Genomic DNA, 12,182 nt, shown 5'->3' with positions numbered 1-12,182 from the left:
GTGGCCAGAAGAGGGCATGATCCTCAAACTTAAAAATAGTACAATTTCACTGAAAATCACCTTTGCCAATGTTATAGCCTGGGCCAGTTCATTCTTAATGACAATCTTCAAAAGACCTCCTAACTGTGTATGTAAGAAGTGAGAAAGCTATGTTTTGAATATCATTCTGACAACGTTAGTCACCTGTGAGTTACAGTAGAAACCTAAAAGATGCCATTCTGTAAGAAGAGAATCTTGATGATTTACAATTTAAATGCCCACCTCTGGCATTCACTGGGCCGAAATGTATTGGTCCCTTTTTTTACTTGCCTAGGCCTCATGTATCTCATGAAGATGGCTGTTTTTTTTGTTGCTGTCTTACTTTCACCTATTGTTCTAGAAGTCTATGGACTTCCATAAACCATGTGTCGTAACAATAAAACAATAAATCATGCCACCGATGTGTTAGACTCTAGTGAGAACCCTCTTACACATGCAGACTGTTGATTCCTGCTGTGTCCCATGTGGCAAAAGAGACAAGGAAGATTTGGGGGGGGAGGTCTCCCTTATAAGGAGTCAGTTACAGTAATGATGGACTCCAACCTCAATGTAAGCCCTGTCTTCCTGTAACCTCACACTGGGAATTAGAACTTCAATATACACATCAGGAGAGACAAGTATTCAACCTATGGCATGTGGTTTAGGGGAAAGAAAACAGAACAGATGTATGCAGTTGAAGAAAAGCAAATGGCCAAAGAATGAGAAGGCACAGGTATTCCCTTTCACAACTGAGCTTATGTTAGGAAGCAAGACCAGAATGATTTCTTTGTATTTCCCCTTCTGAGTGAGATTCAAACACCGTTCCTTGGGCTCTCCTTATAACTTAGCTTCTTTGGCTCTGTTTCTTGTAGCACGGTTACCCTGTATTTTGTGGCTAATATCCACATCTAAGTGAGTATACAACATGGCAGTCTTTCTGGCCCTGGGCTACTTCATTCAGGATAATATTTTCTAGTTCCATCCATTTGCCTACAGATTTCATGATTTTCTTGTTAATAGCTGAGTAGTATTTCGTTGTGTAAATGTACCACAGTTTATTTATCCATTATTGGTTGAGGGACATCTAGTTTGTTTACAGTTTCTGGCTATTATAAATAAATCCTCTATGAACATAATTGAGCAAGTGTCCTACTGGTATGGTGTGGTGTGGTGTGGCATCTTTTGGGTATATATATACCCAGGAGTGGTATAGCTGGGTCTTGATGTAGAACTATTCCCAATTTTCTGAGAAACTTCCAGATGGATTTCCACAGTTTTTGTACAAGTTTGTACAGCAATGGACAAGTGTCCCCTTGCTCCACATCCTGGCCAGCATGTGCTGTGCCTTGAGTTTTTTACCTTAGCCATTCTGACATGTGTAAGCTGGAATCTCAGAGTTGTTTTGATTTGAATTTCCCTCATGACTAAGGATGTTGAACTTTTTTTTAAGTGCTTCTTGACCATTAGAGATTCCTCTGTTGAAATTTCTCTGTTTAACTCAGTATCCCACTTTTAACTGGATTATTGGTTTGTTGTCTAATTTCTTGAGTTCTTTATATATTCTGTTGCTCTCCATTAGCCCTTTGTTGGGTTGTAGGGTTGATTAATATTTTTTCCCATTCCATAGTTTTGCCCTGTTTACAGTCTCCCTTGCCTTACAGAATCTTTTCAGTTTCATGAGGCCTCATTTGTTAATTGGTGAGTTTATTGCCTACGCTATTGGTGTTCTGTTCAGGAACTGTCTCTGGTACCAAAGAGTTCAAGGCTATTACCCACTTTCTCTTCTACGAGATTCGATGTATCTGGTTTTATGTTGAGGTCTTTGATCCACTTGGACATGAGTTTTGAAGAGGAGAACAAGTATGGATCTATTTCCATTCTTCTACATGGAGAGACATCCAGTTAGACCAGCACTATTTGCAGAAAATGCTTTCTCTTTTTTATTGTTATGTTTTGGCTTCTTTGTCAAAAATCAAGTGTCTTTAAGTATGTGGGTTTATTTCTGGGTCTTCAATTTAATTTCCTCGATCAACCAGTAGACAGCAGAGGTGGATGGAGGAATGAAACTGGGTAGGAGAGGAGGTAAGGAGGAAAACAGGGGATCAGGTTTGCAGAAAGCAGGGGTCGGAGTTGAAGGGTCGGAGAGAAAATGGAAATCGATGGTAGGTATTTCTGGGAAGAGACAGAGACGGGGATGGGGGAGGCTCCTGAGACTCTGTGGGGGTGACTCTAGCTGAGACTCTTAGCAGGGGTGGATAATGTGCCCAAAGTGGTCACCTTCTCTAACCAGGTGGGACCTTCACCTTCTTGATATCAAATGCCAGTGAGACTGGCCAGGGGTAATGTGCAATCCCCATGCCTGCTGCACCTTTAAAAAGCACACAGGGTTAAACGGGCTTCTGGGAAAAAATATCTAAAGCAAATATAAATGGAAGTTTAAAAGTTCAGCATAAAAAAGTAACCATTTCTTTGCAAAGAATACTCTGGAATAAATCTATTAGTTGTCTCCCTTATATAAAGACAGGCCTTTTAATAACAGAAAAACAATATGCACAGCTTATAACTCAAGAGCTAAACATTGGAAAAGAATAAAACAAATCTTACCTGAATTGATCCTCATTGTAGAAATATTACTCCATATAGTCAATCAAAATCTTACAGTAGTGTAAGAACTTAGCATAAACTGTAACATATCATAGATTGCTTAAATACATCATGTATCAAACATCATATACTCATAAGCTACTTGATAGTTCAGGTTTTTGACCAAGGATTTTGTATCATAAAAATATTGCTTGGTAGACAGAATAAGCTTTTCATTTGTGTGTGTGTGTGTGTGTGTGTGTGTGTGTGTGTGTGTGTTGTAAAGGTATACACATCTATGTATGCATGCAAATCAGAGGGAGAGGTGTGGGTGTCCTGCTCTGTTCTGTCACTGTCTGCCTTTTTCTTTTTGAACGGGGTCTTTCACCACTGAACTGGCCCTGTAACTGGACTGTCAAGGAACAAGCTTCAGCTCTATTCCACCATCCATTTCTCCAAAGCACCAGGAGACAGGTGGAAAATGACCATATCTAGATTTTTACCCAGATTTGTAAAAATCTTGGGATTTGAACTCAGTTCTTCATGCTTATGTACAAAGTACTATTCCGTGCTAAGCCATCTTGCTAGTCCTAGAATAAATTTCTTACAGAAACTTGAGTAGATCCTTTCAGATGGTACTGCAATTATGGTGATTTGACAGAATTTTTCAACTTTACGTTAATATAAAAGCATTAGCATTTTTTGGAAACCATACTTTAAAATTTCCATTGTGACATTTTTTGGCTTAGGCATATGTAGTACAATCTTCTCATGTAGTGCCAGGAAGCAGCAGAAACTCACAATACCCAGGCATCTACAAGGTCCTTATGAGATAAAACTCATACCATGCAATGTACTATATTGCTAAGCTATGATGTTCAGTACACTGGGGATGGTAACTGAATTTTCAGTTGGATATTTTCATCCCAGGATGAACTTATACAGAGGATTGCAAACTGACGAATCCACTGTAAATGTTGGAAATACAGGGAGGCACTTTCACAGGAGTGCTGCCATCTTAGACTAAGAGGAAGGACCAGAGAATATGACATTCTGGCATAAAGTAAAATTGCTGAGACCCAAGTTCCTGTTGCTTCTGAAGAAACAAATTAATAAGGAATGGTTTGGTATGGTAGCTGTTAATTTCACATGACACGCTCTCTGGAAAATATTCTCCATCATTCATCATATCACTGTGTATACCAGACCAAAAAATAACATGTAACTATACAATGTATAGATGTGGAGCTCATTATAGATAAGGCATTTACAGATTCCCCCACGTTAGTGCACCAAATATATCTTGTGGCTACAATTCTCCTTTCTATTTCCTGATCTTTTTAAATGGCACATGTGGTGGTTGGGATGACATGTCCCCACAATCTCAGTCATTGAATACTTGTTCTCCAGCTGGTGGCATTACTGTGGGAATCTTAGGAGGTGTGGTCTTGCCTGAAGAAAGGATATCATTGGAGTAGGAGTTGAGCTTTCAAAGCCTGGAGACATTATGAGTAGACGATAGTCTCTCTCTTTCTACTTGTGTTTCTACATGTGAGCTCTCAGATTCTGCTTCAGCAGCCACGCCTTCCTGCCTCCTGCTACCACCCTTACCCACCATGGTGGGCTCTGAAATCGCACACCCAAGCAAACTCTTAGTTTTCTAAATTGCCTTGGTCATAGTGTTTTGTTGTTTTTTTTTTTGTTTGTTTGTTTTTTTTTTTTTTTTTACAGCAATAGAAAAGTAATTGATAGTGTGTTTAAAGTTAAAGCATATGTGTACATACCACACACATAACTTCCAATTCTTCAATAATCAGCATATACTGTGTATATTCCTCTGAATGAGATCTATAGGCACTTACAGATTTGGACATAGCTATAGAATATACTGAAGACTGGAAATAACAGTCAAAGGGCTTTTCTTTTAAGGTATTAGTCAAATAATGAGATTAAAAAAAAAAACTTGGAAATTTTGGAAGCAACTTAGTCTGAAACTAAATTAAAAAAAAGCCTCCTGTCAACAGCTTTAGTGTTTTAGGTTATAGAGGATTTCTGCTTCCTGCTTTTACTTTCCCCAGAAATTATTCAAATATACTTAATACCAAATGAGTAGAATGCATAGAAAACAAAGAAACCATGATGAGAAAAAAAGCTGTCTTATACTATCCCATTCTTTTCTCTCCACTGAAAAAGCTCAAATAGATCACCTGACACTACTAACACTCTGAACACATTCCCATTAAGAAGAGCAAACAGAGAGCAAACTGGTAAAAAATGTTTCGTAAAAAGTAAACAAAAGCAGAGTTTTCACTCTCCCTGTGAAGTACTTGCTGACAAGAATCAATTTCTATATAATTAAAATCTTTATACCTCTTGGAAGAAAAGATAGGAACCTGTTTTTAAGTAAAGCTAAAGACTACTAACAGAATTGCATCTGGTAATTTGTTCTGCCAATAGTTTTCCCCCCACACCTAATATAATCCCCTTCCAATCATATTTGATTGTATTATCAGGGATTTTTAATTAGTTGACTGTGAAGTGACATTTTGGTGGATGAGAAATTGACTTTGTCTAACAGTCCCTCCCCTCCCCCCAAAAAGAAAAACTATCTCTATAATTCCATCTGTTACATTTTTTGCAGGAATGGGACCTGATTAGTTCATTTGGTGCTTTCAGGATCACCCATTCAGAATACTAATAAGTGATAGATGCAGAGTTCTTTCTAAGCACTGTGCTAAGTGTTTTTGACAAACATTCCTTAGTGTGTACAATCTAATGATTAAATCATGGATTCTGTTCCTCCTCCTTACAGGCTGAATAACTGAGGTTCTGAGAGCTGATATTAATTCCTCACGATCTTGGTACTAGTCCACAGCAGAGCCAGGAATCAAATCTAAGGATGGGAATCTCCAAACACCATGCTCTTAAACTTTCTATATGAAGGCATAGCAAAGAACTTCTCCTTTCTTTGTTTTTGTAAAAATAATCTTTGATGTTGATATTAGTTTAGGGAATTGAAAAAATTAAAAGGAGCATGATACCAAGAGCTGGTGGAAAGAGAATGCTGTGTTGCCGACTTCTCATAAGCTGGTGAACTTTTGATTCTAACATATAATCTAAAAAAGAATAGAAAGTGTTTGATATTTATGCTCGGTGCAAGGAAGTTAGAAGACCAGATATTGTATAAGGAGCAACTCAAACACTTTAGCTTCAGGCCTTTGGAAGAGAACTGAAGAACAACTTCTGAATTTGGGGATTCTGATGATTCATTCTTTTTTTTTTTTTTTTCTTTTTTCCTTTTTTTTTTAATTTTATTTTTTTTATCAGTTACATTTTATTAACTCTGTATCCCAGCCGTGTCCCGATCCCTCATTCCCTCCCAGTCCCTCCCTCCCTCCCTCCCTCATCTCCACCGTGCCCCTTTCCAAGTCCACTGATGGGGGGGAACTCCTCCCCATTCATCTGATCCTGTTTTATCAGGTATCTTCAGGACTGGCTGCAAAGCCCTCCTCTGTGACCTAACAGGACTGCTCCTCCCTTCGGGGGTGGGGAGACCAAAGAGCCAGTCATCGAGTTCCTGTTAGAAATAGTCCCTGTTCCCCTCACTTTGGGAAACCAATTGGTTACTGAGCTACTACAGGCTACATCTGAGTGGAGGTTCTAGGTTATATCCATACATGGTCCTTGGTTGAATGTCAGTCTCAGAAAAGACCCTGTGATTCATTCTTTAATGATATTGCAAACATACAGAAAAAGTAAGATCTACTTGCCTGCACACATACATCCACAATCTCTTACCAGAGTTAGCACAATGTACTCCATGGGGGAGATCTGCCTTTCGTAAATGTGTTTCCCTGGAGCCCAGCTCTACCTCTTCATTTGCATGCTGCCTATGCTTAATCTTGTCCTGCAGTGTGAGTTTAACAGTTTTCACAGAAAGTACATGATCACAAAGTTTAAAGTTTTCATCATTAGGCTCGCTATAGGAAAAAAGGCTGATTTCTGGTCTGAATTATATAATACAAACAAATATTGTTTTAGATTAGGCTTCTGTTGCTGTAATAAATGACCATGACTAAGAGAACCTGGGGAGGAAACGGTGTGCTTTATTTTACTTCTTACAGTCCATCACTAAGAGATGTCAGGACAGGAACTCAAGGGGGAAACTGAAGCAAAAGGAGAAGTAGGAATGCTGATTATTGGCTTATCCTCTACAGCTTACTCAACCCATTTTCCTATGCACTTCAGGGCAAACTGAGGGGAGGTACCACCCACAATGGGCTCTGCTCTCTCACATCCACCATCAATAAAGAAAATGCCCCCACAGTCTTGCTTACAGCCTAATCTTATAGAGGCATTTTCTCAGTTCTTGTTTTCTCCCAGGCAACTCTAAGTTGACAATAAACTAACCAAGACAAACATCTACCAAAGTGATCAAATATATGTCTGAGCTACCTGACAAGGGAGTAAAGATTCTACAAAGCATAATCACATTCTTTCTCTGGTTGCTTCTTCCAGTCCTTCTTTTTTTCTGAACGTTTCACTTATTTATTAGCATTTTTGTTAAAAAGGCATGTGTGTGCACTCATGCACAGACCCACCTACACACACACACACACAAATATACACACACACACACCATGAACACTGAACCTCTACCTTTAAAAATAGATTTGTCAGAATGTGTGCTACTAGGCAATACTACTGAAATTTTTATCTTCTTAAACTTTTAAAACTCCCAAGAAACTTGTACCAAAGTTGGAGACTCCTTCCCTGAAGTCTAGAAGTCTTTTTCTCTTGAGCAACTATCCTTCATCAGTGATGAAGACTGCACTTACACACTATGGTTGTGAGAGTCTAGTGCCAATGATCGTACATTATGTTATCAAGATAGCCTTGGTGATCAAATTTATAACAACAAACATGGAACTTCAGAATGAGATGTTCTTCAATATTTATTTGTCATTTGTCTTGTGTGTGAGTATCACATAGCAGTAGTTTGCTTGCTTTAGAGCTAAGGCTTGTCTTGACCTTTGCCATCTAGGTGCTAGTTTTGTAGGCATACTCAGCCAAACTCAACTTTAATTTTTGTTATTTTTTTACACTTGTAGATGGACAAGTCCTCTGAACATCTCACATGAGAGATACATTGTAATTGGGTGTCACTTTGTCAAATCATCTGGCACAAAATAGTTCAATAGCTCACCCCTAGCCAGGAAAGGTGTGACCCAGTCAGATTCATGAACTTTGTCTATGCAGCAGTGCCTCACCAATTTCCTCACCTAAGAAAGGTGCAGGCAACCTACAGATATCCAGTGAGTCAGATGGCAGTTCTGTACCCATTTGGTTATATCTCTCAGTGTCACAGTTCTGATCTGAAACATTCTCCAGAACTTATAGGCAGAAGTTTCCCACCTCACTGTGATATATGGAAGTGGAGATTTCAGGGAGACTTGACTCCTTAGTCCTGTGTATTAGTCCATTGATAGACTTCTGACCCGAGGTCATTATTGCTAAGTAGTGGGAACATCAATGAGGAAGTAGTACTGAATTCATGGCTGGTGTGTCCTAGTTGGGTGTAGCCTGACTTGACCCTCACCTATCCAGATCTCCCTCTCAATCTTGGTAGCTCCACGGGAGCCCTCTTTTTCTTGTTCATGGTAAGGAGGTAGCTTTGTCTCCCATACCCTTTCATCACGCTGCTCTCCATCACCAGAGGCTCAGAAGCACTAGAGCCAGATGACCATAAACTTCAATTTCTAATAATATAAGCCAAAGACATCTTTCTTTGTGTCTATATTCTCAGGCATTTTATTATTACAGAAAAGCTGAAGGGCACACTGGGTTATGCTACCCTTCCACATTTGGCTTTTGTGACATTCCTTGTTTATTAGCATAGCTGAAAAGAGGCTTTAATATAATATGTAGTATTTTAATTATTTTGGAAGCCAAAAGTTTTTTTGTGGACCTTTCTGTACTGTTTTTTTTTTTTCCCATTTAATTTAGACAAAAACTGTCGAACATGATCACCACATAAAGTTCAAAATGTCAATGTGAAGAAAGCTAGAGTCATAAGAGAGAAGGGAGCCTCAGTTGAGAAAATGCCTCCAGAAGATATGACTGTAAGACAATTTTTAATAAGTCATCAACGGGGGAGATCCCAGCCCATTGTGGGTGGTGCCATTCCTGGCTTGGTGATGCTGGGACTACAAGAAAGAAGGCTGAGCAAGCCATGGAGAGCAATTCAGTAAGCAGCAGCATTCCTCATGGTCTCTGTATCTGCTCCCACCTCCAGATTTCTGCCCCTTTTGAGTTCCTGCCCTCATTGCTTTTAATGATAAACCATTATAAGGAACTATGAGTGAAATAAACTCTTTCTTTCCCAAGTTGCTTTGGTCATGGAGTTTCATGACAGCAATAGTAACCCCAACTAAGAGGGCCATCAGCAGTTTATATTGTTATTTCTTATTGTTTTCAATTAAAATATTCAGAAATGCCAAGAGCTTGCTATGATTCAATCATATTTATTCATGCTATAACAATGTTAGATTTGGCTTAATAATGTTTTGGGGAAAGGCCCATGCCCCTGTTTTCTTTCTTTCTGTAGTCACACAAAGAATCACAAAAAAAAAAGGAATAGATCAAATAAATCCATATTGTGACACTATCAACATTTCAAAGAAAAAAAGAAGCCCTAAAAATTTAAACAGTGACTACAAAGCAAAATACATTTAAATGAGGTTTGTGATCAAAAGAAATAAACAAATTATTTGCCTTGAGATAGCTACCCACTCCCCAAGTATCCACAGTCCCTGTTTTTGATAAATGTTTTTCACTTTCATCATTGTTCATATGATGATGTGGAAAGAAATGAGCAAGCTAATAATAAAACAGAGCCTAGGGGAATTGTTGGGAAAATTCAATACTACTTAACTTTAATATGGTATTCCTCATATAAACTCTTTTCCAAAATAAATTGCAGATCCATCAGGATGCACTGCCCTGCCAAACAACATGCTGTATCGTGATGGAGGGCATGAGCTCTCAGGAGTGCCTCAGGTAATGAACCACACTGCAGCTCCTAGACGGGATTCTGGTAATAACATTTGCCAATATTTCTCATGAGAAACATCACTTGCCCCGTCAAGTCATTTATACTCTAAGTTAGGAAATTCTCAAGGTGAGATTTTGTGTTTTTGTTTGTTTGTTGTTTGTTTAGAACAGTTCCCAACAAAGCCCCAGTGAGATTTTTTTACGTCCATTTTACTGGACACTAGAGGCTTTGAGATTTCAAAGCTTGTGCTTGGGTGATTTAACCAGCATGTGGGAAAGACCATATTGTAGGGAAGGTTTTCCTAGCCTCAAACACAAGGCACTTTGGCATTATATCAGCGATAGAATGTACTTTGGCCTGACACCCACTTTTATTAATTTATGAATATAAACACATATAATCAAGGAAAAGGTAAAAATCCATGAAATAGGCAAACATAGACTAGAAGGGAACGGAACATAAGAGAGCCACTGATTATGTGAGACCAGCCACTTCCTGCTGCTGCCCAAAATAGTCACTTTGTATCTGGGTAAGAAACTGGGGGGAGAGTAAAATGAAAGTGGTTGTGCAAATTGTTCAGGGACTGACTTAGGAAAATATGGAGAGAACTGGGCCCCAAGTCATATTGGTTTGTAACACAGGTGATTAGGCCTATCATGAAGAGGGGACTAGGCATCATTCCCAACACCTCCTGGAACACTGCTGGAGAACTGGCAACGATTGTGAACGAGCAGACACTGTGCTTGTACCATGCCAAGGCAGAGCTGACAAGCAGCCCCTTCTCCATGCCGACCCTGGAGTGAGAAAGGTCCCTGAAGTGTCATACACACCGAAGTCATCAAGGAGATAATGACAGCACATGAATGAAGAACGTAAGAACAATTCAAGTCATTAAAGAATAATGAGGTGGGTAGGCAAAGGACAGAAAGGGCTGGAACCCTTCTGTTTTCGTGCTAGAAACTGTGTAGTACAAATAGATGTGTAAGTTGTTCTCATTTTTCTTAACTACAGTCTATACAGAAAATGGGGCAGAACTTAGTTTTACAAATCAGATCAAAACTGCAATATCTGTTTATGATGGCAAATGTTAAATTCTTTGGGTTTCTTTAACAATAAATGAGTGCTTTGATATTTTAATGTTTTGCATTATATTTATTATTTATTATTAGTGTTTACAGTAGTTTCATGTGTTATACTTCTTAATTTTCAAAAACCTTCAGCAGTCAGTAATCTTATCCTCACTTATAGTAGCTGTTCTTATGACTCCCTAATGATGCCTGTCAATTGGCCAGAGCACATATTTTTGTTTGTTATTTTTTTGTTTCTGTGAATAAATTGCACTACTTATTAGATAATCAGGCTATGCATTTTGTGTTTATGTAATGCATATCACTGGGAAAAAAGGAAATACTATTTTAAGAAATATGCATAAAAATAGAAGCAGGACTGGCACCTGGCCCAGCGTGTCTTTATTGTGCAGCAATCCCCCAGTTTTCTTTGTCCTCTCTTTGCAGCAGAAGACAAGGGAGCGAATGGTGTCTGTAAGTGTTTCTGAATAAAGACTGTGATGGAGTGGGTGGGAAGAAGGACAACCCAATCACTAAGAAACGGACAGTTGGTGAGATGGCCCCGCTGGTAAAGGTGATCCCTGGGCAGATCTAGTGGCTTGAATCTGATTCCTGGAACCCAAGTAAAAGAGAAACAGACTCTCCCAAGCTGTTCTCTGACCTCTATGCTCATTCCTGAAATACATACACTTCTCCCACATTACACACAGGCGCTCATGCATGTACTCACTCATAAATATTTTATATTAAAATAAAAGATAGAAAACAACTTTAATCATAGTCTAGAGAAAGACATACCTTTTGTCGATTATCAGATTTTCCCACTGTCATTGCTCTGATTTCTTTCTTTTGGAGGTGTTGGGGGAAGGTTTGAGGGCTTGTCTATCCTGGACCACTTTGTAGGCCTGGCTGGCCTCAAACTCACAGAGATCCATCTGCCTCTGCCTCCCCAGTGCTGAGACTAGAAGCATGTGCCACTATGCCAGCTCCCACTGCCATTCCTAACCTCCAGAGCAGCCATTACTGCTCCACTATCAGGAAACGTCTCTCCTTGTTCAGGAACATTGAAGTCAGCTTTAAAATGACTGACATGACTGACCTTGAAATGCTTTTAAAGGATTCTAAATGACTGGTGATTATAAGAGGATGTGGTATTTAAAGTTAGAATTCTTATTTCCTAAGCTCTCTGGTGAACTCCATAGATTATCTCAGGTCTAAGTCTGCCCTTCCATTTGATGAAAAGTGATCAACTCCAAAAGAGACATGTGGTCTCTTCAATATCTAATGGGATTATTCTGATAAATTGAGATAATAAAAGCTAACTTTTAATGACTTACTGTTTTAGTCATAAATTAATCTCTCTCAATGCTGATCAGAAAAGCTGCTACTTACAATAAATGGTAATTAACACAGAGACCCATAAGTGGGCAAGATGCAGAGAATAAGAGACTGTGGAATGT

At 39.0% G+C, this 12,182-nt stretch overlaps 1 protein-coding gene across 2 annotated transcripts in view; it reads right to left on the bottom strand.

Annotated features, from left to right (window-relative positions):
• Kcnip4 (potassium voltage-gated channel interacting protein 4) overlaps positions 1-12,182 on the bottom strand; it is a 1,134,333-nt gene that overhangs the window by 984,248 nt on the left and 137,903 nt on the right. The window lies entirely within an intron of this gene.

The sequence above is a fragment of the Meriones unguiculatus genome, chromosome 12, assembly GCF_030254825.1.
Source record: "Meriones unguiculatus strain TT.TT164.6M chromosome 12, Bangor_MerUng_6.1, whole genome shotgun sequence".
NCBI classification, from domain to species: Eukaryota; Metazoa; Chordata; class Mammalia; order Rodentia; family Muridae; genus Meriones; species Meriones unguiculatus.
The sequence above is the reverse complement of the archived record's forward strand: the minus strand, read 5'-3'. Positions and strand labels throughout refer to the sequence as shown.